Source organism: Arachis ipaensis, chromosome B3 (assembly GCF_059453495.1).
Source record: "Arachis ipaensis isolate K30076 ecotype BB chromosome B3, ASM5945349v1, whole genome shotgun sequence".
In the NCBI taxonomy this organism is placed as follows: Eukaryota; Viridiplantae; Streptophyta; class Magnoliopsida; order Fabales; family Fabaceae; genus Arachis; species Arachis ipaensis.
In genome coordinates this window covers 81309246-81336062 of record NC_142438.1, presented here as the reverse complement: position 1 = coordinate 81336062, position 26817 = coordinate 81309246, and the positions used below count along the sequence as shown (strand labels likewise).

The window sequence follows — 26817 nt, the reverse complement described above, 5'->3', positions numbered from 1 at the left end:
CAGCTAATCAACTGTCGGATCTCTCATCTCAGATGAAAAATACTAGGCACAGCTACCGCACAGCTAATCATCTGTCGGTTCTCACTTGTGTCGGAATATGATCTTGATATGCACAAAACTTGTCTCTCAACAAATTTTCTTCGGCAAGTGTACCGAATTTGTCGTCAAGTAAAACTCACAAAAGAGTGAGGTTGAATCCCACAGAGATTGATTGATCAAGCAACTTTAATTAGAGGAATGTTCTAGTTGAGCGAACCAGAATTTGATTTGAGATTTGCAGAAAAATAAATGGCGGGAGAGTAAATAGCAGAAACAGTAAATACTAGAAATAAAGAGCTAAAAATTAAATGGCGGAAAGTAAATTGCAGAATCTTAAACGGGAATGGGGTAATTGCTCATAAAAGTAAATGGCAGAAATTAAAGAGAATGGGTAAAATAAAAAATGGGGGGTTCATTGGGCTCAGGAGATGTTGCATTCTCCGGATCAAGTTCATTTTCATCTCTTCCTCAATCAATGCATTCATTGATCTCCTTGGCAATCTTAAGTGATCGAATTCCAATTTCTTGGTAATTCAATCTCTCAAATATTGATCAATAGCCAATTCCTTGGTCAATTGCTCATGAGAAGAGATGAAGTATGGTCACTGATTATACCGCATGCATTTCCCAAATCAAGTGTTGGTAGGATTATAGTCACATATCCATCCAAACCCAATTTGGTACAGCATGAGAAATCATTTCTAGCATGATCTCTTCATTTCTAGCATGATCTCTTCAACTCTCTAACTAATTCAAAGCTACTCCTATATATACTGCTCTTCTCATCTTCTAGTTGGCTCGTCAAGTATTGGGTATGGGCCTCTGAATCTTGAGTTTGAAGCAGTTATCCTTTTCATTGGGCTTAGCTTTGCTTGCAGAGAGAAAAGGTGAAGTAGGCAGGGACTTTGACTCAGGATGTTAGTGGTGTCAACGTTAAGTGAAAGTATGGGTTCGAGAACGTTAGTGACAATCACCTTCTTCACTAACGTTCCTAACCCAAATATGATCACGTTGACTTCAACGTTAGTGGCACTAACGTGACCACTAACGTTGCCTCTTGGTCCTTCGCACACGTTATTGGGACTTACCTTTCCCAATAACGTGGAGAGTCCCCCCTTGTCCCTTCGTTAGAGTCCACGTTAACTAAGTTAACGTGGCTTCTAACGTAGCAGTGCCAATTCTTTTGAGAACGTTAGTGACACTTACCTTTGTCACTAACGTTCCAATGTGCCCCTTTCCCACGTTAGAGTCCACGTTAACTAGGTTAACATGGCTTCTAACGTAGTAATGCTAGCCATCCCCAACGTTGGTGACAAAGGTGAGTGTCACTAACGTTGGCTCATCATCTCTTTATCCATGTTAGCTTCCACATTAACTAAGTTATCGTGGGAGTTAACGTTGCTCATGGTGGTTCACCCCAACGTTAGTGACAAAGGTAAGTGTCACTAACGTTGGCTATCAATTGCTCTCTCCACGTTAGCTTCCACGTTAACTAAGTTAACGTGGGAGTTAACGTGGCTTATGGAGGCTTGGCCAACGTTAGTGACAAAGGTGAATGTCACTAACGTTGGCTTCTCTTTTGCTTCTTAACGTTAGAGTCCACGTTAACTAAGTTAACGTGGCAACTAACGTGGCCAATTATGAGCTTGGTCCAACATTAGTGACAAAGGAGAGTGTTACTAATGTTGGCCTTGTTGTCTTCTTCCACGTTAGAGTTCACGTTAACTTAGTTAACGTGACTCTTAACATGGGCTTATGATGGCTTCGAGGGCGTTATTGGCGATTACCTTTCTCATTAACTTTGCAAGTTAGCACCCATTCCACGTTAGAGGTCACGTTAGTGGGACTAACGTGACTGCTAACGTGGTTCTTCTTTGCTTCCTTTATCCTGAAATCAAGCAACAAAGTGCATCAAAGTTCTAGTCCAAGTCATGAGTCATGCATCATCCAATTTGTCATATAATTCATGCAAAATTCTCATGAAATCATGTAAAGTGCACAATGTATGCTTGAATCAAGATGTAAGTGAATATCTACCCAAAACTAGCTTATTTTCTAAGAAAATGCATGAAACTACCTTAAAAACAGTAAAGAAAAGGTCAGTGAAACTGGCCAAAATGCCCTGGCATCACAACACCAAACTTAAAGCTTGCTTGTCCCTAAGCAAGTACTGGAACAAGAGAATGATGAATGGAATGCCAAGAGAAATGAGTCATTCTTGTGAAGGTCATGTTCCTGGTTTTATGGTGGTTTCATGCATAGCAACTTAGGTTCATTCCTTCACTGGCTTCCAGACCTTTATCATGTTCTAGAATACTCACTTGATTGCATCCCATGAGACTTTTATTCATTGATCCTTTTGTTGTCAATTCAGGGCTTATTTGTGTTCTTAGGCTAAGTGCTCTGTAAGGGGGCAACTCTTTAGAATAAGCTTTTAGCCAACACTCCCGAACCAGTTGGTTCAAGGTGCTAGGTGTTGAAGCACCCCTAAGGACTTACTTCCTCAAGTCTCTCCCCCATACATACACACCACAGGCACATGGTTTGTTTATTTTCTTTCCTTGAGGTCTTGGTGTCCAGCACCTCTTTGGGTTACTAAATGTTCTGTAGCAAAGATTGCTCTTGATAGTGGACTTTCAGCTGATAATCCCGGGTTAGTTAACCCAAGTTACCAGGTGATAAAGTACCCCTGAGAGCTTAGTAATCCAAGCAGATTCTTGGTACAGGAACACCACAGACACATCCTTCAAGACTCAAACCCTTGGTGCCTAGCTTCTTTTCTTGCTATTTTTCTTTTATTCTTCAACTTTGATTGTTCTTTCCCTTTTTCTTATTAGGATCTTGTTATTTAGCTAGTCTCATGGGTTGTGTTCAAGCATATGATTCATGACAGATAGTTGTCTTCCCACCTTGTGGTTGAACCAACTTAGCTAACTTATGACCACACCACAAACTCAGGAACTTACTCCATAGTATGAATTCCACTCTGGTCTTTTATAAAACACTCATTCTCTTTTCATTTGATTCACAAGGACAAGCATACAAGTAAGTAAGGAAATGATGCAGTAATGACATTCAGACTAGCAATCCTAGACCTAAGCAATGAAAAACTTAAAAGACATAATTTAAAAAGGTTCCAACTAACGAGTAACTATTAATCAAAAGTGCATTCAGACTTCCAACTTTCATCATTCTAAGTACATGGAATTAAGTACAATACAACCTTTAGGTGATGGTTTCTAGTTGCCCTCTTTTTGTCATCATCCTAGTCTTTGCTACCTCACTTCCTTGGGTGAAGGTGCACCATTTCCTCATAAGATTCCTGCAAAGTTATTGGAAGTTGCTTGTTCCCAAAGCACTTGAGAAATAGTTAGCTTGCATGTATGCTTGTGACTTCTGAACTTAATTTGGTGTGTGAACACCAAACTTAGTTCCTTGCCCAGTACAAAACCTTGCATATATGCAGAGAACCTCATAATCTTGTTATTAACAAAACAATTATTAACTAAAGTCTAACTACATCTAAGTGGTTTCCCTTGATTGGTTGGAGCTAGCAATGTGCTTTGGGAGTGGAGTGTGATTCTAGCTAATATCCTTTGGTTGAACACCAAACTTAGAATTACACTTTCACTCTTGGATTGTTTTGGTGCGGAACACCAAACTTAGCTCCTCGCAATACAGGGGAAACAACTTGTGACCTTTATTGAAATAAAGATGAAAAGAAAACTACCTGAGGTTGGGTTGCCTCCTAATAGAGCGCTCTTTTATCGTCGCTAGCTCGACGATTCCTCAATTACTTGAGATGATACTTTACTCTGGGGTTTTCCCCCTGTTGCCCATATAATGTTTGAGTCTTTATCCGTTCACAGTGAACGTCCTCTCTGAACCTTCATCCATGATTTCGATGTGTCCGTATGGCGAGACTTTTGTGACAAGAAAAGGTCCGGACCACCTTGATTTGAGTTTTCCTGGGAACAATCTCAATTTGGAATTGTAGAGGAGTACTTGCTGCCCCTTTTCGAAACTCCTGGGTGCAAGATGCATGTCAAGTCTTCTCTTTGCCTTTTCTTTATAAATCTTGGTATTTTCATAGGCTTGTGACCTGAATTCCTCCATCTCTTGCAGTTGCAAGATTCTCTTTGCACCAGCAGCATTGCTGTCAAAATTTAGTATCATGATAGCCCAGAGAGCTTTGTGTTACAGCTCTAGTGGTAAATGACAAGCTTTCCCATACACCAGTTGATATGGGGACATTCAAAGTAGTGTTTTGAATGCTGTTCTGTATGCCCAAAGAGCATCGTCCAGCTTCTTCGACCAATCCTTTCTTGATGCACACACAGTCTTTTCCAAAATTCTTTTTAGCTCTCTGTTTGATATCTCAGTTTGTCCACTTGTTTGGGGGTGGTAAGGGTGTGGAGACTTTTGGTTGTTTAGGATCGAGTGCAATGAAGGGAGTGAGGGGGAATGTTTTTAATGTGGTAAGAATGGTTTGGTTCTGAGAGGAAGATGTTAAGCTGGGCGTTTGGAATGTGAAGGGTGTATGGAGGGAGAGCTACTTATATATGGAAGTGATGGGCAAATGAAGGGTTTAGATAGATGATTTTAGTGTGAGATGGACCGATGGGGTTCAGCATGGAGAAAGGACAAGGATCATCAACTTTATGAAGGGTGTTGCCCGGTCTTTGAGGGTCTCATTCTTTTAAATGTTGCATGGCAACATTTTCCAATGCATCCCTCCTTGAGGCACGTGTGTAGTACCCTCCTTTTGTGGTGTCCGAACATTCCTCATTTAATTGTCCAATCAATCCCCTTCAATGCTCCTTTCCCTTTTCCTATAAAAATAAGAAAAATTAATATCATTGAGAAATTAAACTTTATGGCTAGAATAATAAAGAAAACGAACTAGATTGTTTATTCATGAACACCAACTAACTAACTAACTGTGTATCCTTATATGCACATTGGTGGCACCTTGGGTGACACCAAACTTTGTTTGTAGCACTGTGATAAAAAAGTTTTGTTCAAGGCTCCAAGATTAGCATGCTCTGGTTTGCATTCATGCTCTCTCGGCATGCTTTGAACACCAAACTTATTCTTCACTATATACTGCCTAATAAGGATTTCACCAAGTGTTTGTCAAGTTTGGGTTGGAATTCATGAATATTGACTTATTCACTATTTTCTAAAAGCATATAAAACATAGGTTGCCTCCCATGGAGCGCTTCTTTAGCGTCACTAGCTTGACGGTTCTCCTTCATCAGGGAGGTTGATTGATGAGCGGATAATTTATACGCTTTTTGGCATTGTTTTTAGTATGTTTTTAGTAGAATCTAGTTACTTTCAGGGATGTTTTCATTAGTTTTTATGTTAAATTCACATTTCTGGACTTTACTATGAGTTTGTGTGTTTTTCTGTGATTTCAGGTATTTTCTGGCTGAAATTGAGGGACTTGAGCAGAAATCAGATTCAGAGGTTGAAAAAGGACTGCTGATGCTGTTGGATTCTGACCTCCCTGCACTCAAAGTGGATTTTCTGGAGCTACAGAACTCGAAATGGCGCGCTTCCAATTGCGTTGGAAAGTAGACATCTAGGGCTTTCGAGCAATATATAATAGTCCATACTTTGGCCAAGAATTGACGACGTAAACTGGCGTTCAACGCCAGCCTTCTGCCCAAATCTGGCGTCCAGCGCCAGACAAGGATCCAAAACCAGAGTTGAACGCCCAAACTGGCACAGAAACTGGCGTTCAACTCCACAAATGGCCTCTGCACGTGCTACACTTAAGCTCAGCCCAAACACACACCAAGTGGGCCCCGGAAGTGGATTTATGCATCAATTACTTACTCATGTAAACCCTAGTGACTAGTTTATTATAAATAGGACCTTTTACTATTGTATTAGGCATCTTGGAACGCATTGTTCTTAGACCATAGGGGCTGGCCACACGGCCATGCCTGGACCTTCACTTATGTATTTTCATACGGTAGAGTTTCTACACTCCATAGATTAAGGTGTGGAGCTCTGCTGTTCCTCAAAGATTAATGCAAAGTACTACTGTTTTCTATTCAATTCATCTTATTTCGCTTCTAAGATATCCATTCGCACCCAAGAACGTGATGAAGGTGATGATTATGTGTGACGCTCATCATCCTTCTCCCTTATGAACGCGTGTCTGACAAACACTTCTGTTCTACATGAATTAAGCTAGAATGAGTATCTCTTAGATCTCCTAACCAGAATCTTCGTGGCGTAAGCTAGAATGATGGCGGCATTCAAGAGAATCCGGAAGGTCTAAACCTTGTCTGTGGTATTCCGAGTAGGATTCAATGATTGAATGACTGTGACGAGTTCCGAACTCGCGATTGCAGGGCGTTAGTGACAGACGCAAAAGGATAGTAAATCCTATTCCAGCATGATCGAGAACCGACAGATGAATAGCCGTGCCGTGACAGGGTGCGTGAGCAGATTATTCACTGAGAGGATAAGATGAAGCCATTGACAAAGGTGATGCCTCCAGACGATTAGCCGTGCCGTGACAGGGCATTGGATCATTTTCCCGAGAGATGACCGAAAGTAGCCATTGACAGTGGTGATGTATCACATAAAGCCAGCCATGGAATGGAGTAAGACTGATTGGATGAAGATAGCAGGAAAGCAGAGGTTCAGAGGAACGAAAAGCATCTCCATTCGCTTATCTGAAATTCCTGCCAATGAATCTACATAAGTATCTCTATCCCTTTTATTGTTTATTTTAATCTAATAAAGTATCATGTTTAAATCCGCCTGACTGAGATTTGCAAGGTGACCATAGCTTGCTTCAAGCCAACAATCTCTGTGGGATCGACCCTTACTCACGTAAGGTTTATTACTTGGACGACCCAGTACACTTGCTGGTTAGTTGAACGGAGTTGTGTCCACACATAGTAAAGAGCCATAATAATGATTCCATACAATAACAAAGAGTACTACATTAATGTGATCACAATTTCGTGCACCAAGTTTTTGGCGCCGTTGCTGGGGATTGTTTGAGTTTTCGGCAAGCTTTTGGTCCGGTAACATCAGTGCCAAGTTTGATCCGGCAACAACACCAAGTTTTTGGCGCCGTTGCCGGGGATTGTTCGAGTTTGGACAACTGACGGTTCATCTTGTTGCTCAGATTAGGTAATTTTCTTTTTATTTTATTTTCAAAAATTTTTCAAAAAAAATTTCTAAAATTTTCTCATCTGTTTTCGAAAATTTATAAAAATGTTTTCAAAAATAAATTATTCTATGGCTTCAAAAATTTTTAAGAATGAATTCTAGTGTTTCATGAAATATGTTGAATCATATCTGGCTGTAAAGCCATACCCAAACTACTTTGGGATTGGTATTCAACTAATCACTCCAGCCCATGTAATTATATGTTGCAGCCTGGCTGGCTATAAAGCCATATCTAAATTCATTTGGTGTGAGGCTTGCAATTGGTTATCAAGAGCAAGCTAGTTGGAGCTAATCCACCTGCTACTGTTCTTGATCTACCCGCTGTTGATCCACGATCACCTGCTGAAGCTTGGCTGGCCATTGGCCATGTCTAGTGTTTTGGACTGGAGCTTTCTTTGAAAGCTTGGCTGGCTAGTGAGCCATGTCTAATTCCTGGACTGAAGCTTTAGACCAACATGGCAAGATTCCTGGAATTCATATTAAAAATTTTGGAATCCTTTCTTTTTCATATAATTTTCGAAAAATATAAAATAAAAATCCAAAAAAATTAGAAAATCATGAAAATCAAAAATATTTTGTGTTTCGTGTTTGAGTCTTGAGTCACATTATAAGTTTGGTGTCACTTGCATATGCATCTTGCATTTTTTCGAAAATCTCATGCATTCATAAGTGTTCTTCATGATCTTCAAGTTGTTCTTGGTAAGTCCTCTTGTTTGATCTTGATGAATTTTTGTTTTGTGTCTTTTCATGTTTTTCATATGCATTCTTGAATTCTTAGTGTCTAAGCATTAAAGAATTCTAAGTTTGGTGTCTTGCATGTTTTCTTTGCATTAAAAATTTTTTTAAAAATATGTTCTTGATGTTCATCATGACATTCAAAGTGTTCTTGGTGTTCATCTTGACATTCATAGCATTCTTGCATGCATTCATTGTTTTGATCTAAAAATTTCATGCATTGCATAATTTTCATGTTTTCATAAAAATTCAAAAAATCAAAAAAATATCTTTCCCTTTTTCTCTCATCAAATTCGAAAATTTGAGTTGACTTTTTAAAAAATTTTTAAAAATCAAGTTGTTTCTCATGAGCCAAATCAAATTTTCAATTTGAAAATCTTATCTTTTTCAAAATCTTTTTCAAAAATCAAATCTTTTTCAAAATTCTTAGTTATTTTCGAAAATTCCAAAAATATTTTTCAAAAATCTTTTTCTTATTTTTATACCAAATTTTCGAAAATAACATAATCAATTAATGTTTTGATTCAAAAATTTGAAGTTTGTTACTTGCTTGTTAAGAAAGATTCAAACTTTAAGTTCTAGAATCATATCTTGTGATTTCTTATGAATCAAGTCATTAATTGAGATTTTAAAAAATCAAATCTTTTTCAAAACTAATTTCAATCATATCTTTTCAAAAATATCTTCTTATCTTATCTTTTTCAAAAATATCTTTTCAAAATATCTTTTCTAAACTCCTAACTTCCTATCTTTTCAAAATTTGTTTCAACTAACTAACTAACCTTTTTGTTTGTTTCTTAACTTTTTCAAAACCACCTAACTAATTCTCTCTTTCTAATTTTCGAAAATACCTCCCTCTTTTTCAAAAATTTCTTTTTAACTAACTAATTATTTTTATTTTTTATTTTTGAATTCAAAAATTTTCGAAAAATACTAACTAATTTTCAAAAACCAATTTTCAAAAATCACTAACTCTTTTTCAAAATAATTTTCGAAAATTATTCCTCCCCCATCTCATTCTATTTATTCATTCATATCCTAACATCTCGTCTCACATTCCAATCCTCACAGTTGTGTTTCTTCCTTTACATCACATCCTTTATCTCCCCCTCTTCTTCTACTTACAAAGGGATCCCTATACTGTGGTATAAAGGATTTCCATTATTATTATCATTTTTCTGGCCATTCTTCCTTGTCATATGAGCAGGAGCAAGGATAAGAACATTCTTGTGGAAGCAGATCCAGAACCTGAAAGGACTCTGAAGAGAAAATTAAGAGAAGCTAAAATACAACAATCCAGAGATAACCTTTCAGAAATTTTCGAACAGGCAGAGGAGATGGCAGCCGAAAATAATAATAATGCAAGGAGGATGCTTGGTGACTTTACTGCACCTAATTCCAATTTACATGGAAGAAGCATCTCCAATTCTGCCATTAGAGCAAACAACTTTGAGCTGAAACCTCAATTAGTTTCTCTGATGCAGCAGAACTGCAAGTTTCATGGACTTCCATCTGAAGATCCTTTTCAGTTCTTAACTGAATTCTTGCAGATATGTGATACTGTTAAGACTAATGGAGTAAATCCCGAAGTCTACAGGCTCATGCTTTTCCCTTTTGCTGTAAGAGACAGAGCTAGATTATGGTTGGATTCTCAACCCAAAGACAGCCTGAACTCTTGGGATAAGCTGGTCACGGCTTTCTTAGCCAAGTACTTTCCTCCTCAAAAGCTGAGCAAGCTTAGAGCTGATGTTCAAACCTTCAGACAGAAAGAAGGTGAATCTCTCTATGAAGCTTGGGAAAGATACAAACAGTTGACCAAAAAGTGTCCTTCTGACATGCTTTCAGAATGGACCATCCTGGATATATTCTATGATGGTTTATCTGAGCTATGAAAGATGTCACTGGACACTTCTGCAGGTGGATCCATTCACCTAAAGAAAACGCCTGCAGAAGCTCAAGAACTCATTGACATGGTTGCTAATAACCAGTTCATGTACACTTCTGAAAGGAATCCTGTGAATAATGGGACGCCTATAAAGAAGGGAGTTCTTGAGGTTGATACTCTGAATGCCATATTGGCTCAGAATAAAATATTGACTCAGCAAGTCAATATGATTTCTCAGAGTCTGCATGGAATGCAAGCTGCATCCAACAGTACTCAAGAGGCATCTTCTGAAGAAGAAGCCTATGATCCTGAGAACCCTGCAATAGCAGAGGTAAATTACTTAGGTGAACCTTATGGAAACACCTATAACTTAACATGGAGAAATCATCCAAATTTCTCATGGAAGGATCAAAAGCCTCAACAAGGCTTTAATAATGGTGGAAGAAACAGGTTTAGCAATAGCAAACCTTTTCCATCATCAACTCAGCAACAGACAGAGAACTCTGAACAAAATGCTTCTAATTTAGCAAATCTAGTCTCTGATCTATCTAAGGCCACTGTAAGTTTCATGAATGAAACAAGGTCTTCCATTAGAAATCTGGAAGCACAAGTGGGCCAGCTGAGTAAAAGGATCACTGAAATCCCTCCTAGTACTCTCCCAAGCAATACAGAAGAGAATCCAAAAGGAGAGTGCAAGGCCATTGACATAAGCGCCATGGCCGAACCTATGAGGAGAGGAGAGGACGTGAATCCCAAGGAGGAAGACCTCCTGGGACGTCCAGTGATCAATAAGGAGCTTCCCTCTGGGGAACCAAGGGACTCTGAGGCTCATCTAGAGACCATAGAGCTTCCATTGAACCTCCTTATGCCCTTCATGAGCTCTGATGAGTATTCCTCTTCTGAAGAGAATGAGGATGTCACTGGAGAGCAAACTGCCAAGTTTCTTGGTGCAATCATGAAGCTGAATGCCAAATTGTTTGGCATTGATGCTTGGGAAGTTGAACCTCCCTTGTTCATCAATGAACTAAGTGATCTGGATCAACTGACATTGTCTCAGAAGAGACAGGATCCTGGAAAGTTCATATTACCTTGTACCATAGGCACCATGATCTTTAAAGCTCTGTGTGACCTTGGTTCAGGTATAAACCTCATGCCCCTCTCTGTAATAGAGAAACTGGGAATCTATGGGGTGCAAGCTGCTAAAATCTCACTAGAGATGGCAGACAGCTCAAGAAAACAGGCTTATGGACAAGTAGAAGATGTATTAGTAAAGGTTGAGGGCCTTTACATACCTACTGATTTCATAGTCCTGGATACTGGAAAGGAAGAGGATGAATCCATCATCCTGGGAAGACCTTTCCTCGCCACAGCAAGAGCTGTGATTGATGTTGACAGAGGTGAAATATTCCTTCAATGGAATGAGAACTCCCTTGTATTCAAAACTCAAGGATCTCCCTCTGCAACCATGGGGAGGAAGCAGGAAAAGCTTCTCTCCAAGCAGAGTCAACCAGAGCCCCCACAGTCAAACTCTAAGTTTGGTGTTGGGAGGCCACAACCAAACTCTAAGTTTGGTGTTGAACTCCCATATCCAAACTCTAAGTTTGGTGTTGGAGAGTCTCAACAAAGCTCTGCACATCTGTGAGGCTCCATGAGAGCCCACTGTCAAGCTATTGACATTAAAGAAGCGCTTGTTGGGAGGCAACCCAATGTTTATCTAATTCTTATTTTTCATGTTTTCTTAGGTTCATGATCATGTGAAGTCACAAAATAAATAGAAAAATCAAAAACGGAATCAAAAACAGCAGAAGAAAAATCACACCCTGGAGGAGCATCTGTCTGGCGTTCAAACGCCAGAATAGAGCATAGTTCTGGCGCTGAACGCCCAGAATGGGAGCATCCTGGCGCTGAACGCCCAGAACAAGCATGGTTCTGGCGTTCAACGCCAGAAATGGCAGCAAAGGGGCGTTGAACGCCCAAAAAGGGCACTAACCTGGCGCTGAACGCCCAGGGTTGTGTGCAAGGGCATTTTACATGCCTAAATTGGTGCAGGGATGTAAATGCCTTGACACCTCAGGATCTGTGGACCCCACAGGATCCCCACCTACCTCATCATCTCTCTTTCCATTCATGATCATCCCTTCTGTTTTCCATTTACCACTCACATCCATACACCCACTACCTTCAAAATTCATCAACATCTCTCTCCCACCCAATCCCACCCATATGGCCGAATACACACTCCCATCCATCTCCTCCATATCTTCTTCTTATTCTTCTATTCTTTCTTCTTTTGCTCGAGGGCGAGCAACATTCTAAGTTTGGTGTGGTAAAAGCATAGCTTTTTTGTTTTTTCCATAACCATTGATGGCACCTAAGGCCAGAGAAACCTCTAGAAAGAGGAAAGGGAAGACAAAAGCTTCCATCAAGGGTCTATAGCTCAGTGGTAGAACATTTGACTGCAAATCAAGAGATCCCTGAGATACCTCAGGGGATACATTTTCTTCCACACAATTATTGGAAGCAACTAAGGGTGGAACATCAAGAGCACTCCATCATCCTTCATGAAATCAGAGAAGATCTAAAAGCAATGAAGGAGGAGCAGCAAAGACAAGGAAGAGATATAGAAGAGCTCAAGGACATCACTAAGGTGGATTCATTCCTTGTTCTTATTTCTTCTGTTTTTCATTTTCTATGTTATGTGCTTATCTATGTTTGTGTCTTCATTACATGATCATTAGTAGTTAGTAACTTTGTCTTAAAGTTATAAATGTCCTATGAATCCATCACCTCTCTTAAATAAAAACTGTTTTAATTCAAAAGAACAAGAAGTACATGAGTTTCGAATTTATCCTTGAACTTAGTTTAATTATATTGATGTGGTGACAATGCTTCTTGTTTTCTGAATGTATGCTTGAACAGTGCATATGTCTTTTGAAGTTGTTGTTTAAGAATGTTAAATATGTTGGCTCTTGAAAGAATGATGACTAGGACACATGTTATTTGATAATCTGAAAAATCATAAAAATGATTCTTGAAGCAAGAAAAAGCAGCAAAAAAAAAAAAAAAAAAAACAAAGCTTGCAGAAAAAAAATATAATATAAAAAAATAGGCGAAAAAAAAAAAAGATAGAAAGAAAAAGAAAAAGCAAGCAAAAAAAGCCAATAACCCTTAAAACCAAAAGGCAAGGGAAATAAAAAGGATCCCAAGGCTTTGAGCATCAGTGGATAGGAGGGCCTAAAGGAATAAAATCCTGGTCTAAGCGGCTAAACCAAGCTGTCCCTAACCATGTGCTTGTGGCGTGTAGGTGTCAAGTGAAAACTTGAGACTGAGCGGTTAAAGTCAAGGTCCAAAGCAAAAAAAAAAAAAGAAAAGAGTGTGCTTAAGAACCCTGGACACCTCTAATTGGGGACTTTAGCAAAGCTGAGTCACAATCTGAAAGGGTTCACCCAATTATGTGTCTGTGGCATTTATGTATCCGGTGGTAATACTGGAAAACAAAGTGCTTAGGGCCACGGCCAAGACTCATAAAGAAGCTGTGTTCAAGAATCATCATACTAAACTAAGAGAGTCAATAACACTATTCGAAATCTGAAGTTCCTATAGATGCCAATCATTCTGAACCTCAATAGATAAAGTGAGATGCCAAAACTATTCAAGAGGCAAAAAGCTATAAGTCCCGCTCATATGATTGAAGCTCTGTTTCATCGATAGTTTGGAATTTATAGTATATTCTCTTATTTTTATCCTATTTGATTTTCAGTTGCTTGGGGACAAGCAACAATTTAAGTTTGGTGTTGTGATGAGCGGATAATTTATACGCTTTTTGGCATTATTTTTAGTATGTTTTTAGTAGGATCTAGTTACTTTTAGGGATGTTTTCATTAGTTTTTATGTTAAATTCACATTTCTGGACTTTACTATGAGTTTGTGTGTTTTTCTGTGATTTCAGGTATTTTCTGGCTGAAATTGAGGGACTTGAGCAGAAATCAGATTCAGAGGTTGAAAAAGGACTGCTGATGCTGTTGGATTCTGACCTCCCTGCACTCAAAGTGGATTTTCTGGAGCTACAGAACTTGAAATGGCGCGCTTCCAATTGCGTTGCAAAGTAGACATCCAGGGCTTTCCAGAAATATATAATAGTCCATACTTTGGCTAAGAATTGACGACGTAAACTGGCGTTCAACGCCAGCCTTCTGCCCAAATCTGGCGTCCAGCGCCAGACAAGGATCCAAAACCAGAGTTGAACGCCCAAACTGGCACAGAAACTGTCGTTCAACTCCACAAATGGCCTCTACACGTGCTACACTTAAGCTCAGCCTAAACACACACCAAGTGGGCCCCGGAAGTGGATTTATGCATCAATTACTTACTCATGTAAACCCTAGTGACTAGTTTATTATAAATAGGACCTTTTACTATTGTATTAGGCATCTTGGAATGCATTGTTCTTAGACCATAGGGGCTGGCCACACGGCCATGCCTGGACCTTCACTTATGTATTTTCATACGGTAGAGTTTCTACACTCCATAGATTAAGGTGTGGAGCTCTGCTGTTCCTCAAAGATTAATGCAAAGTACTACTGTTTTCTATTCAATTCATCTTATTTCGCTTCTAAGATATCCATTCGCACCCAAGAACGTGATGAAGGTGATGATTATGTGTGACGCTCATCATCCTTCTCCCTTATGAACGCGTGCCTGACAAACACTTCTGTTCTACATGAATTAAGCTAGAATGAGTATCTCTTAGATCTCCTAACCAGAATCTTCGTGGCGTAAGCTAGAATGATGGCGGCATTCAAGAGAATCCGGAAGGTCTAAACCTTGTCTGTGGTATTCCGAGTAGGATTCAATGATTGAATGACTGTGACGAGCTCCGAACTCGCGATTGTAGGGCGTTAGTGACAGACGCAAAAGGATAGTAAATCCTATTCCAGCATGATCGAGAACCGACAGATGAATAGCCGTGCCGTGACAGGGTGCGTGAGCAGATTATTCACTGAGAGGATAAGATGAAGCCATTGACAAAGGTGATGCCTCCAGACGATTAGCCGTGCCGTGACAGGGCATTGGATCATTTTCCCGAGAGATGACCGAAAGTAGCCATTGACAGTGGTGATGTATCACATAAAGTCAGCCATGGAATGGAGTAAGACTGATTGGATGAAGATAGCAGGAAAGCAGAGGTTCAGAGGAACGAAAAGCATCTCCATTCGCTTATCTGAAATTCCTGCCAATGAATCTACATAAGTATCTCTATCCCTTTTATTGTTTATTTTAATCTAATAAAGTATCATGTTTAAATCCGCCTGACTGAGATTTGCAAGGTGACCATAGCTTGCTTCAAGCCAACAATCTCTATGGGATCGACCCTTACTCACGTAAGGTTTATTACTTGGACGACCCAGTACACTTGCTGGTTAGTTGAACGGAGTTGTGTCCACACATAGTAAAGAGCCATAATAATGATTCCATACAATAACAAAGAGTACTACATTAATGTGATCACAATTTCGTGCATCATTGATAATGCTTCAAGTCTTTTCCTCTGGCAGTAGGCCTATATCCAGTGGTTGTATCAATGATCTCTACATGTTCCAAGGAGAGAACTCTATTGATAGTGAAGACCTTAGGTAACTGAGATGGTACAGTGGGGAGATCAGGGGGGATATCTAGGAAGTAAGCTGAGATCACTTTATCCCCTGGAGAGAAGTCCTCGGTAGGGATCTTCTTGTTCTTCCACCTCCTTGGTACCTTCTTCTTCGTTCCTTGTGATGTTGTCTTACTCTTTGTGACCTCCTCCTCTAAGGAAATGTGGTTACTGGTCTCATATGATTCTGGTGGTTTGGGTTCCTCCTGATTTTCTTTGAGCTGTGGCAATTGCTGTTTGCCTTGTTCATCAATCAAGGGAGTTCCCAGATGTGCTGGTTGTGCTTCAGTACTTGTTTCTTCCTTCAGTATCTCACTGTGATTCTTCCTTGGTTCTTTTTCTCTTGATCTATTTCTTGTGAGAGTTTGAAGACATTAAAGCTGAGTTGTTCATCATGGATCCTCAAGATTAGCTCCCCTCGCTCTACATCTATGAGTGCTCTGGCTGTAGCTAGGAATGGTCTTCCCAATATGATTGGGTGAGTGTGACTCTCTTCCATGTCCAATATGACAAAGTCTGTTGGGAGGAAGTATTTCCCAACCTTTACCAACACATTTTCCACCACTTCTATTGCTTGTTTTTGAGTTTTATCAGCCAGTTTGATGACTACATCTGTGGGCATTATCTCATTGATCTGCAGCCTCTTCATAAGGGATAAGGGCATTAAGTTGATGCTTGCTCCCAAATCGCAGAGTCCCTTATCAAACATGGTTTCTCCGATGGCACAAGGGATGTAGAAACTCCCTGGGTCCTTTCTTTTTGTAGGCAACTCTGGTTGAATGAGGGCGCTGCACTCCTTGTTCATCACTATAGTTTGGCCTCCCTTGAGTGAGCTTTTCCTGGGAAGCAGTTCCTTCATATACTTGATGTATGCAGGCATTTGTTGGATGGTCTTGATGAATGGTATGTTTACATGCAGAGATGCAAACAAGTCAAGAAATCTTGAGTATATTCTCTTCTCCACAGCACCATTGAGTAGTTGGGGAAAGGGTGCATAGAGTCTCAGCAGCTCCTGTTGTGAGATTTTTGGTTCTTGGTGATCTTTTTCCTTCTTCTCTGCTGAGGTATCTCCAGGTTGTTCTGACGGCTTGTTTGGCTTGTCCTCAGTCTCCTTACCACTTATAGTGACCATCTTGCAATCTTCCCATCTTACTTTCTTTGTTTCACCTCTCGGATTTTTCTCTGTATCACTTGGGAATCCATCTGTAGGTTTAGGAATCTGCTCAGAGAGATACCCCACTTGAGATTCCAACCTCTTGATGGTGTTTCCCTGGTTCTTAAAATTTGCTCGCACTTCCTCCTTGAACACCTTGTTGTCTTGAATCTCTTTGCATATGCCTTCAAGCGGGTTCTCAATCCTTGAGAGTCTGTCATCAGATGATGGTAGGTTGGGATTGGAGGTAGAAGGATGAGGAGTGTTATTTTGGTTTTGATATGGATGTGGAGAGGGGTTGTTATGGTGGTGTTGATATGTTCTCTGTGTGAATTGTTGGTGAGCTACATTGTTGTTGGGGTTGTGACGTCTCTGATCTTGGCTTTGATCTTGTTGATTCCCCCACCCAAAGTTTGGGTGATTCCTCCAACCAGGGTTGTAGGTCTTGAAGTATGGGTCATGATTTTGTCTAGGTGAATTCCCAATGTAGTTGGCTTGCTCCTGTTCACTCTTTGCCTCTGCATTCACTCCCTCTTGGGTTGTTGATGAGGTGGTGATTGCAGCTACTTGGTTCCTCTCCATCTTCTTGGTGAGGTCAGCTAATTGCTTGGTAATGAGCTTGTTTTGAGCCAGCAGAGCATCTACATTGTTTAGCTCCATCACTCCTCTAGTGTTCCCTCTTTCGGAGGCATAGAAGTAGTCATTCTCTGCTACAATTTCAATGACATCTATGGCCTCCTCAATGGTCTTCTTCTTGTTCAGTGATCCCCCGGATGAGTGGTCTACTACTTTCTTTGATTTATAAGAAAGGCCTTCATAGAAAATGTGTAGCTGCACCCATTCATTGAACATATCTGGTGGACACCTCCTTGTTAGGTCCTTAAACCTCTCCCATGCTTCATATAGAGTCTCACCATCCTACTGCCTGAAAGTTTGAACTTCAGCTCTCAGCCTGTTGATTCTTTGAGGGGGATAGAATCTGGCTAAAAATTTGTTCACCACATCTTTCCAGGTTGTCAAACTCTCCTTAGGGAAGGATTCTAGCCATTTAGATGCCTTATCCTTGAGTGAGAAAGGGAACAAAAGTAGTCTATAGGTGTCAGGATGAACACCATTAGACTTCACAGTATCGCATATCCTCAGGAAGGTGGTTAGATGTTGATTGGGGTCTTCTTGGACGCTTCCTCCGAATGAACAGTTGTTCTGAACAAGGGTGATGAGCTGTGGTTTTAGTTCAAAGTTGTTGGCATGTATGGTTGGCCTTTGAATGCTACTCCCACAGTTTCCTGTGTTTGGTTGATGTAGGAGCCTAGAACTCTTCTCTCTTGCCCAGCATGATTTGCTAGACCTTCTCTGCCATGGTTGTGAGCCTCTTCTTCATGAATGTTCTCCATATTCTCCTCCATGTCTAGTTCAAAGTACTCTTCCTCTTCCTCAGCACCCACTACTCTTTTTCCTCTTGCTTCCCTCCTTAATCTAAGGAAGGTCCTCTTAGGTTCAGAATCAAAGGAAGTTGAAGCCCCGCTTCTCCTCCCTGTCATACAACCAACAAGGTACAAGCAAGGAAATAGATCCAGAAAGTATTCTGTTAGAATTACTGTTAGTGTGAGTGATGCAATATATCAAACAGTTAGTGGGTTAGTGAACTGAATTGTAAATAACTAAAAAAAATAAACGAAAAGGTAGGGGGAAGGGAAGAAATTAACTAAAACTGAAAGCAAATTAACTCAACAGAAATTTAAATCAAACAAAAGAAAAAAGCTCAATCTAGTTATCCTCCAATTTAATCATTGTTGATTCAAAATCAATCCCCAGCAACGGCGCCATAAACTTGATACGCACAAAACTTGTCTCTCAACAAGTTTTCTTCGGCAAGTGTACCGAATTTGTCATCAAGTAAAAACTCACAATAGAGTGAGGTCGAATCCCACAGAGATTGATTGATCAAGCAACTTTAATTAAAGGAATGTTCTAGTTGAGCGAACCAAAATTTGATTTGAGATTTGCAGAAAATTAAATGGCGGGAGAGTAAATAGCAGAAACAGTAAATGCTAGAAATAAAGAGCTAAAAATTAAATGGCGGAAAGTAAATTGCAGAATCTTAAACGGGAATGGGGTAATTGCTCATAAAAGTAAATGGCAGAAATTAAAGAGAATGGGTAGGATCAGAAATGGGGGGTTCATTGGGCTCAGGAGATGTTGCATTCTCCAGATCAAGTTCATTTTCATCTCTTCCTCAATCAATGTATTCATTGATCTCCTTGGCAATCTTAAGTGATCGAATTCCAATTTCTTGGTAATTCAATCTCTCAAATCTTGATCAATAGCCAATTCCTTGGTTAATTGCTCATGAGAAGAGATGAAGTATGGTCATTGATTATACCACATGCATTTCCCAAATCAAGTGTTGGTAGGATTATAGTCACATATCCATCCAAACCCAAATTTGGTCCAGCATGAGAAATCATTTCTAGCATGATCTCTTCATTCCTCTTTCAAGGTTCAGAAGAGATCCAAGTATGAATAGCTTCTTTTCCAAGATAACTACCCAATTGGATGAAGATCGAAAGCTTTCTAGTAAAATCAAGAGAAAAGATAGAAGAAGGAGAATGAAAACTAATATTGATCCATCAAATTATAATAAAGCTCCCTAACCCAATGAAAGAGGTTTAGTGGTTCATAACTCTGGAAAATGAAAACCAAGATGGAGAATACATGATGAAAGTAAAACTAGAAGTGCAGAGAAAGTAAAAATCAGAGAGTAGTTCTATGCCAAAGGCTCCCTAAAGTTTTCAACTCTCTAACTAATTCAAAGCTACTCCTATATATACTGCTCTTCTCATCTTCTAGTTGGCTCTTCAAGTCTGGGGTATGAGCCTCTGAATCTTGAGTTTGAAGCAGTTATCCTTTTCATTGGGCTTAGCTTTGCTTGCAGAGAGAAAAGGTGAAGTAGGCAGGGACTTTGACTAAGGACGTTAGTGGTGTCAACGTTAAGTGAAAGTGTGGGTTCGAGAATTTTAGTGACAATCACCTTCTTCACTAACATTCCTAACCCAAATATGATCACGTTAACTTCAACGTTAGTGGCACTAACGTGACCACTAATGTTGCCTCTTGGTCCTTCGCACACGTTATTGGGACTTACCTTTCCCAATAACGTGGAGAGTCCCCCCTTGTCCCTGCGTTAGAGTCCACGTTAACTAGGTTAACATGGCTTCTAACGTAGTAATGCTAGCCATCCCCAACGTTGGTGACAAAGGTGAGTGTCACTAATGTTGGCTCATCATCTCTTTATCCACGTTAGCTTCCACGTTAACTAAGTTATCGTGGGAGTTAACGTTGCTCATGGTGGTTCACCCCAACGTTAGTGACAAAGGTAAGTGTCACTAACGTTGGCTATCAATTGCTCTCTCCATGTTAGCTTCCACGTTAACTAAGTTAACGTGGCTTATGGAGGCTTGGCCAACGTTAGTGACAAAGGTGAATGTCACTAACATTGGCTTCTCTTTTGCTTCTTAACGTTAGAGTCCACGTTAACTAAGTTAACGTGGCAACTAACGTGGCCAATTATGAGCTTGGTCCAACGTTAGTGACAAAGGAGAGTGTTACTAACGTTGGCCTTGTTATCTTCTTCCACGTTAGAGTTCACGTTAACTTAGTTAACGTGACTCTTAACGTGGGCTTATGATGGCTTCGAGGGCGTTATTGGCGATTACCTTTCTCATTAACTTTGCAAGTTAGCACCCATTCCACGTTAGAGGTCACGTTAGTGGGACTAACGTGACTGCTAACGTGGTTCTTCTTTGCTTCCTTTGTCCTGAAATCAAGCAACAAAGTGCATTAAAGTTCTAGTCCAAGTCATGAGTCATGCATCATCCAATTTTTCATATAATTCATGCAAAATTCTCATGAAATCATGTAAAGTGCACAATGTATGCTTGAATCAAGATGTAAGTGAATATCTACCCAAAACTAGCTTATGTTCTAAGAAAATGTATGAAACTACCTTAAAAACAGTAAAGAAAAGGTCAGTGAAACTGGCCAAAATGCCCTGGCATCAGATCTCTCTATCATTTTGCACACTATCACTGCGCCCAATATTCGTGAGTTTGAAGCTCGTCACAGTCATCCCGTCCCAGATCCTATTCAGAATACCACAGACAAGGTCTAGACTTTCCGTATCTCAAGAATGCTACCAATTGGTTCTAGCCTCTACCATGAAGGTTTTAATCTCACGGATTTGAATGCTCTATTTTCAGGAGAGTCAAGTCAAATCCGTGGATTAGAGATTGATGTGTGGAAAACGATTCCAACACAAAACTCACCGACAAGTGTACCGGGTCGCATCAAGTAGTAATTACTCACATGAGTGAGATCGATCCCACATGGATTGATGGATTTAGCAATTTTAGTTAGGTGATGAATTTAGTTAAGCAAACAGTTGATGAGTTGAGTGAAACTTGAATAGAAAAATCTAAATTGCATGAAATTAAAAGGGAGAGGGGAAATTGACAGAAAAGTAAAGTGCAGAAGGGTAAATTGCATGAAACTTAAAGTGCAAGAAAGTAAAATAGCTAAAACTTAAAGTGCAAGTAATGTAAATGACTGAAACTTAGATTGCAAGAAATGTAAATAGCTAAAGCTTAGAGTGCAAGAAATGTAAATTGCTTGAATAGTAAAGGGATGTGGGAGCTGGAATTCAGAATTCAACAAGAGAAGTAGAAGATGAAATAAGTTGCAGAAAATCTAAATAGAAAAGAAAAATTGCTTGAAAAACAAAACAGAAAATAAACTTAGCTCAATTGTGAAATCTAAAAGAGAAATTGAAGATCGAAGAAGAGAAATGAGATTTGAAAGTAGATCTAGATCTCAATTGCTCTCTTGATCAACAGAAAAGTAATATCAAAAGAAAATGAAATTTAAAAACAGCAGAGAAGATTAAAACCCAATCCTTAGATCAATTGAGAGGAAGAGTGGAAGATGATTCTCAGAATTTCAATCAATGGAGCTCTTCAATCTCAATTCAAGATCCAAAATAGAAAAGCAAAAGTTGCAGAAGAAGAAAAGCGAAAATAGCAAATGAAATTAGAATTATGCAGAAGAAGAACAAAGATGGATTTCAGATCAAGAATTGAAACAGAACTTCTTCATTCTCAATCCAAAATTTAAAACAGAAAGTAGAAATTGCCAAAGCAAGAACCATGAGTAAGAAAACTCAGCTCTCAATCCCAATACCCAAATTTTAAATGAAAACTAAAGATGAAAACTAAAATTCAACTAAAAGGTAAAACTAAAAATGAAAAAAGGTCCTCTCTAAATCAAACTAAGTCCTACTTATACACTTTCTAATTTTGATTTTAGAATTTGGAGTGGGCTTTTTCATTTTGGTGAAGAATTGGATCCAAATTAGTTTTTAATTGAGAATTCAACCCAGGCCACCTCCCAGGGAAGCGCTCGGTTAGCTAAGGCAACGCAGCGCTCCATGGCCCTCTCCCAGGCTTCGAACCAAGCCTCTTCATAGCGCTACGTTTGGTAAGGTAACACAGCACTCCTTTGCTTTTGAATTGGTCTTCACTTCGAGCCCTGGTGAAGCCAATTTGAACCAATTTCCTTATGCCAAGCTTCAACTGTATAGCGCTCAGTTTGCTTATGCAACGTAGCGCCCTCTGTGCTTTGAAGAGAGCCTCCCTCTTCGAGCCTTGGCCATTTCATTTTGGCCAATTTTCCTTGCACACTAGTGCTCAGTGAATGCTTGCAACGTAGCGCCCTTTGTGCGCAAGGTAAGGCTCCCTTGTTCGAGCCTTGGTGAGGCCATTTTGGCTCACTTCTTTTTTAAGAGTAGCGCTTATTCCATGCCTTTTGTGCATGGTTCGAACCTTGGTGCTCGCCCTTTTGCTAGTTTCCTTTTACCCATGGCCTTGTTGTGTAGTGTCTTGCCCCCATTTCGAACCCTGGCTCCACCTTTCCTTGATATTGCGCCATGCTTTCTTCATGAGGAGGCCACGAAAACGTTAACAAAGTTAACGTAGCGCCCTTGCTTTCTTTGGTTCTTGTAGCGCTCAGTTGGTGAAGGCAACGTAGCACCCTTGCTTTGGGTGATGCTCTACTTCTCTAGCACTCAATTAAAGAGCGCAGCTCTCAATCTTTGAGCGCTATGGCCTTGGTTGGCCTTTGCTCCTTTGATGCATGACGCTTTTGTGCCTTGGGTCACGTTTTTCAAAGTGTGGCCTAAGGTCTAAAGTGTGTTCTAAGGTTCCTTTTTCCTTTTTTTTTCATCATTTCTTCACCTACAAGTAATCAAAACAACGAATCAAAGCATCACCAAATTCACAAAATTTCTAAATCATTAAAAAACCAACTAATTATAGCTTAAACCATGTGATTTTGTGCCAAATAAATAATGGTTGATTGATTTAACATAACCATGCAAATCCACCAAATCACTTACTTATAATGCAAGAAAGTGCATAAAACCTAATGAAACAAGTGAAAAATGCTTGAAAAGCTAGCATAAGATGACTTGTTCCCAAGCAAGCACTAAACATAAGAAGAAATGAAATGAAACAGAGAAGCATGCATGTCCTTATTTAGCAGATAATTGAACTTGGTTCATGGAGTTTTATGTAGAAAAATGTAGCTCAATTATTCTTAGCTATCTGATATGAAATGTCTCCTCAAAGGTTCACTAGAGTTGCTGCTATAATGCCTTGCTTTTGATTGATCCCTCTTAGCTTTTTCTTTCTTTCATTTGCTTAGAAAGCTTATTCTTTAATGAAGCCTTGGTGGCAAATGTTACAGCAGCCTTTTGGCTAAATTTTGCTCAATATTTCTTCACCACAGACACATGGCTCACAATTTCTTCCTAGGAACATTGATGCCCAACATCTCTTTGGATTACTAAATTCTTTTGTAACTAGGTTGCTCTTGATAGTGGACTTTTGCTTAGCAATCCCAGATCAGTTGAACCAAGTGGCCAAGTTTTGAAATACTCCTCAGAAACTACTTGTCCAAGCATATCCTAGTACAAAAACACTACAGGCATATGTCTTAGGGTCCAAGCTATTGGTGTCTAGCCTTATTGTTTGTTTCTTTGCCCATTCTTGGCTTTCTTTTTCTTTTTCTTTCTTATTTGGCTTCATTCTCAGGGGATATTCATTGATAAAAGGCTTTGTAGCAGCAGCTTAGTTCACACTTCAAGGAACATTTTATTATGCAGCATTTATTATTGAGCTAATCATTAAATCAAACATGTACCACCACTGAATTATCATCCTAATTTCTACAACATTGGACAACCACTTTTCTAAATCAAACATTTTTCTTTTATTTATGTAGAAGGGAAACAAAACAAGATTCAAGCTAATAATTGATAACAAGCACAATGCAGATCACTTGTAAGAAAACTACTTGGAAAATGAAAGTGTAAAAACATAAAGCATTTGGAGGCATCTCATGTTTCAGATATGCACCTTCCTTATTTAATTTAAAAAAAAAAGAAGCATGAAAGAAACTCCACCACCTCCTAATTGTCGTGTTCCTTGCTCCTGCTTGACTCTCCTTTCTTCTTCTTTCTCTTCTTGGTTGCATCTTGAGGCTCTTCAACAGGGTACCTTCTATCCCAGATAGGGTCTATAAGACTGACGAATATATTTTTTCTAGTAAAGAATTTCAATAAAACAGTCGCGTTGTAGATATAGTTTCTAAACCAACAAAAATCCCTTCGTACAAACGTTTTGGTTGTCACAAGTAACAAACCCCTTAAAAATTGATAACCGAAGTATTCAAACCTCGGGTCGTCTTCTCAAGGAACTGCAGGGAAGTATGTTCTTATTATTGGCTATATAGGTTGTAAATCGGGGTTGAGAGTGAGGAATAAGTATGACAAATAATTTAAATGGCAATTAAAATAAATAAATACTGTAAAGCAAACTTTTGGCAAGGTATGAGAAATTGGAAGTCCAGACGTAGTTATCCTTATCAATAATAATGAAAGTTGAATCTTAATTCCACTTAGTTGACCTTTACTAAAGCGAAGGAAAGTCAAGGGACTAATTAGTTTGATCCTCGAATCCTATTTATTTCCTAAGAAATGGTTGGGATTATTGAAGTTCAATTCAATTAGCAAAGATCACAGTTAACAATTATATTGAGCTAAGATAACTCCTGAGTTACTGATTTCTTAACCAAGACCAAAAGGGGAAAAAGTAAATTTGCTGGAATAAAAATGTCTTCAGATTGAAAGCAATGGTGACATAATTAAAAGAAAGTAATAATAAACTGAATTACCTCAAATAACATTATTTCAAACAATCTAAAACATAGAAGAATTCATAATTTAAATGGCAAAAGTGAATAATCAACTAAAGTAATGGAATGAATAAAAGTGAAAGGGAAGCTTAAAGTAAAGGAACATTAAACCTGGGATCGAGAGTCACTCCTAAAACTAAGAGAAGTCCTAAATCCTAAGAGAGAGAGAGGAGAGAACCTCTCTCAAAACTAAATCTAAATCATGGGAAGTAACTAAATTGGCGAGCTCCCTTTGAATGGATGCATTCCCTCACTTCATAACCTCTGGTCTATGCCTTCTGGAATTGGATTTGGGCCAAAAAGGGCTTCAAAAATCGCTGGGAGCATTTTCTGCAATTTCTGGTGCGTGGCCTCTGTCACGCGTCCGCGTGGGTCATGCGGTCGCATCATTCGGAGATTTTCTTGTCACGCGGTCGCGTCAGTCATGCGGCCGCATCGCTGTTGATTCGCGCTTGGCATGAGCCCGCGTCGCCCATGCGATCGCGTGGATGCCAGTTTCTCCAAAAACTCCGTTTTGTGCTTTCCTTCTATTTTTTGTATGTTTCCTTTCCATCCTTTGAGTCATTCCTGCCTTAGAAGATCTGAAACTACTCAACACACTAATCACGGCATCGAATGATAATAAGGGTAATTAAAATAATTAATTTTAAGCATAGGAAACATGTTTTTCACATACATCACATAATAAGGAAGGAGAAGTAAAACCGTGCAATTAATATGAATAAGTGGGTGAAGGATTGGATAAATCACTCAAATTAAGCACAAAATATATCATAAAATATGGGTTTATCAACCTCCCTACACTTAAACAATAGCATGTCCTCATGCTAAATCCAAGGTGAAAAGTAAGGTTAAAGTGATGGAATGTCATGTAATGCAATCTAATCTAAATGCAACTACCTAAATGAATGGTGCATCATGCAATTCTAATTTTTATTCACTTGTATATAAAGCTTGCATGTAGTTAAATTAATTCACATTCTCAAGGAGTCATGTATATATATATATATATATAGCCAAGCCTTAGATAGTGATAAAGTGCCTTTACAATTGAGATGGGAGAGAAAAACATTTTAAAAACTTGCAAGACAATTAATAATTTAAGCAGAGATATATGTTAATGAGCTATTGAACCCTCACTGGATTTTGTGTTTACTCTCTAATCACTCAGTGTTTATTGGGTTAATCACTTTATTCTTCTTTTTATTCTTACTTTCTTTAACTTTGTTCTTCATCTAACCAATCAACAATTATAGAATATGGACATACCAAAAATCATGAGGTCTTTAGTAAGGTTGTAATGGGGCCAAGGTAAAGGTAAGGGTATATGTATAAGGCTAAGTGAGCTAATAAGTGAATCCTTAATTAGACTAAGATCTCACCTAACATACATACTTTCTAAATCAAAGCTTCTTTACCTATTTTTCATATTTTCTCACTTTTGATGTTACATGCTCATATCTCAATATTTATTTTTATCCCATGTGCATTGCTTTATTTCATAATTGGGGAATTCTTTTTGTGTCCCTTTTATTCATAACACTTTTTTTTAATGCACATGGTAATTCAATTATTTTGATTTTACATGAGCATGCTTCCCAAAACTTTTTATTTGAGTTATTTTATTCTTTTCAACTTTTCTATGTTTTGTTTTTATCATCCATGTTCCCAATAGGTTTTCCCACATTTAAACCATACATACTTCCTATCTTAAGCTAACCAAGGATTCAACTTGGGATTTTTATTTTGTCTTTCTGCTTAAGACTAGTAATGTGGCTAATAGAATAAAAGGGGATTTACAGGCTCAAGGGGCTAACAAGGGTGATGTAAAGGGTAGGCTATTTTGGG

At 39.0% G+C, this 26817-nt stretch overlaps 2 non-coding genes across 2 annotated transcripts; one reads left to right on the top strand and one right to left on the bottom strand.

The window, feature by feature from the left end:
- Window positions 1-9707: 9707 nt before the first annotated feature.
- On the bottom strand, window positions 9708-9815 carry LOC148571319 (small nucleolar RNA R71). Its single transcript, XR_015908799.1, has one exon. It is a non-coding gene; the product is annotated as a small nucleolar RNA R71 (small nucleolar RNA).
- A 7694-nt stretch (window positions 9816-17509) lies between these two features.
- Window positions 17510-17616, top strand: LOC148571318 (small nucleolar RNA R71). The gene has a single exon (XR_015907992.1). It is a non-coding gene; the product is annotated as a small nucleolar RNA R71 (small nucleolar RNA).
- Window positions 17617-26817: the final 9201 nt, after the last annotated feature.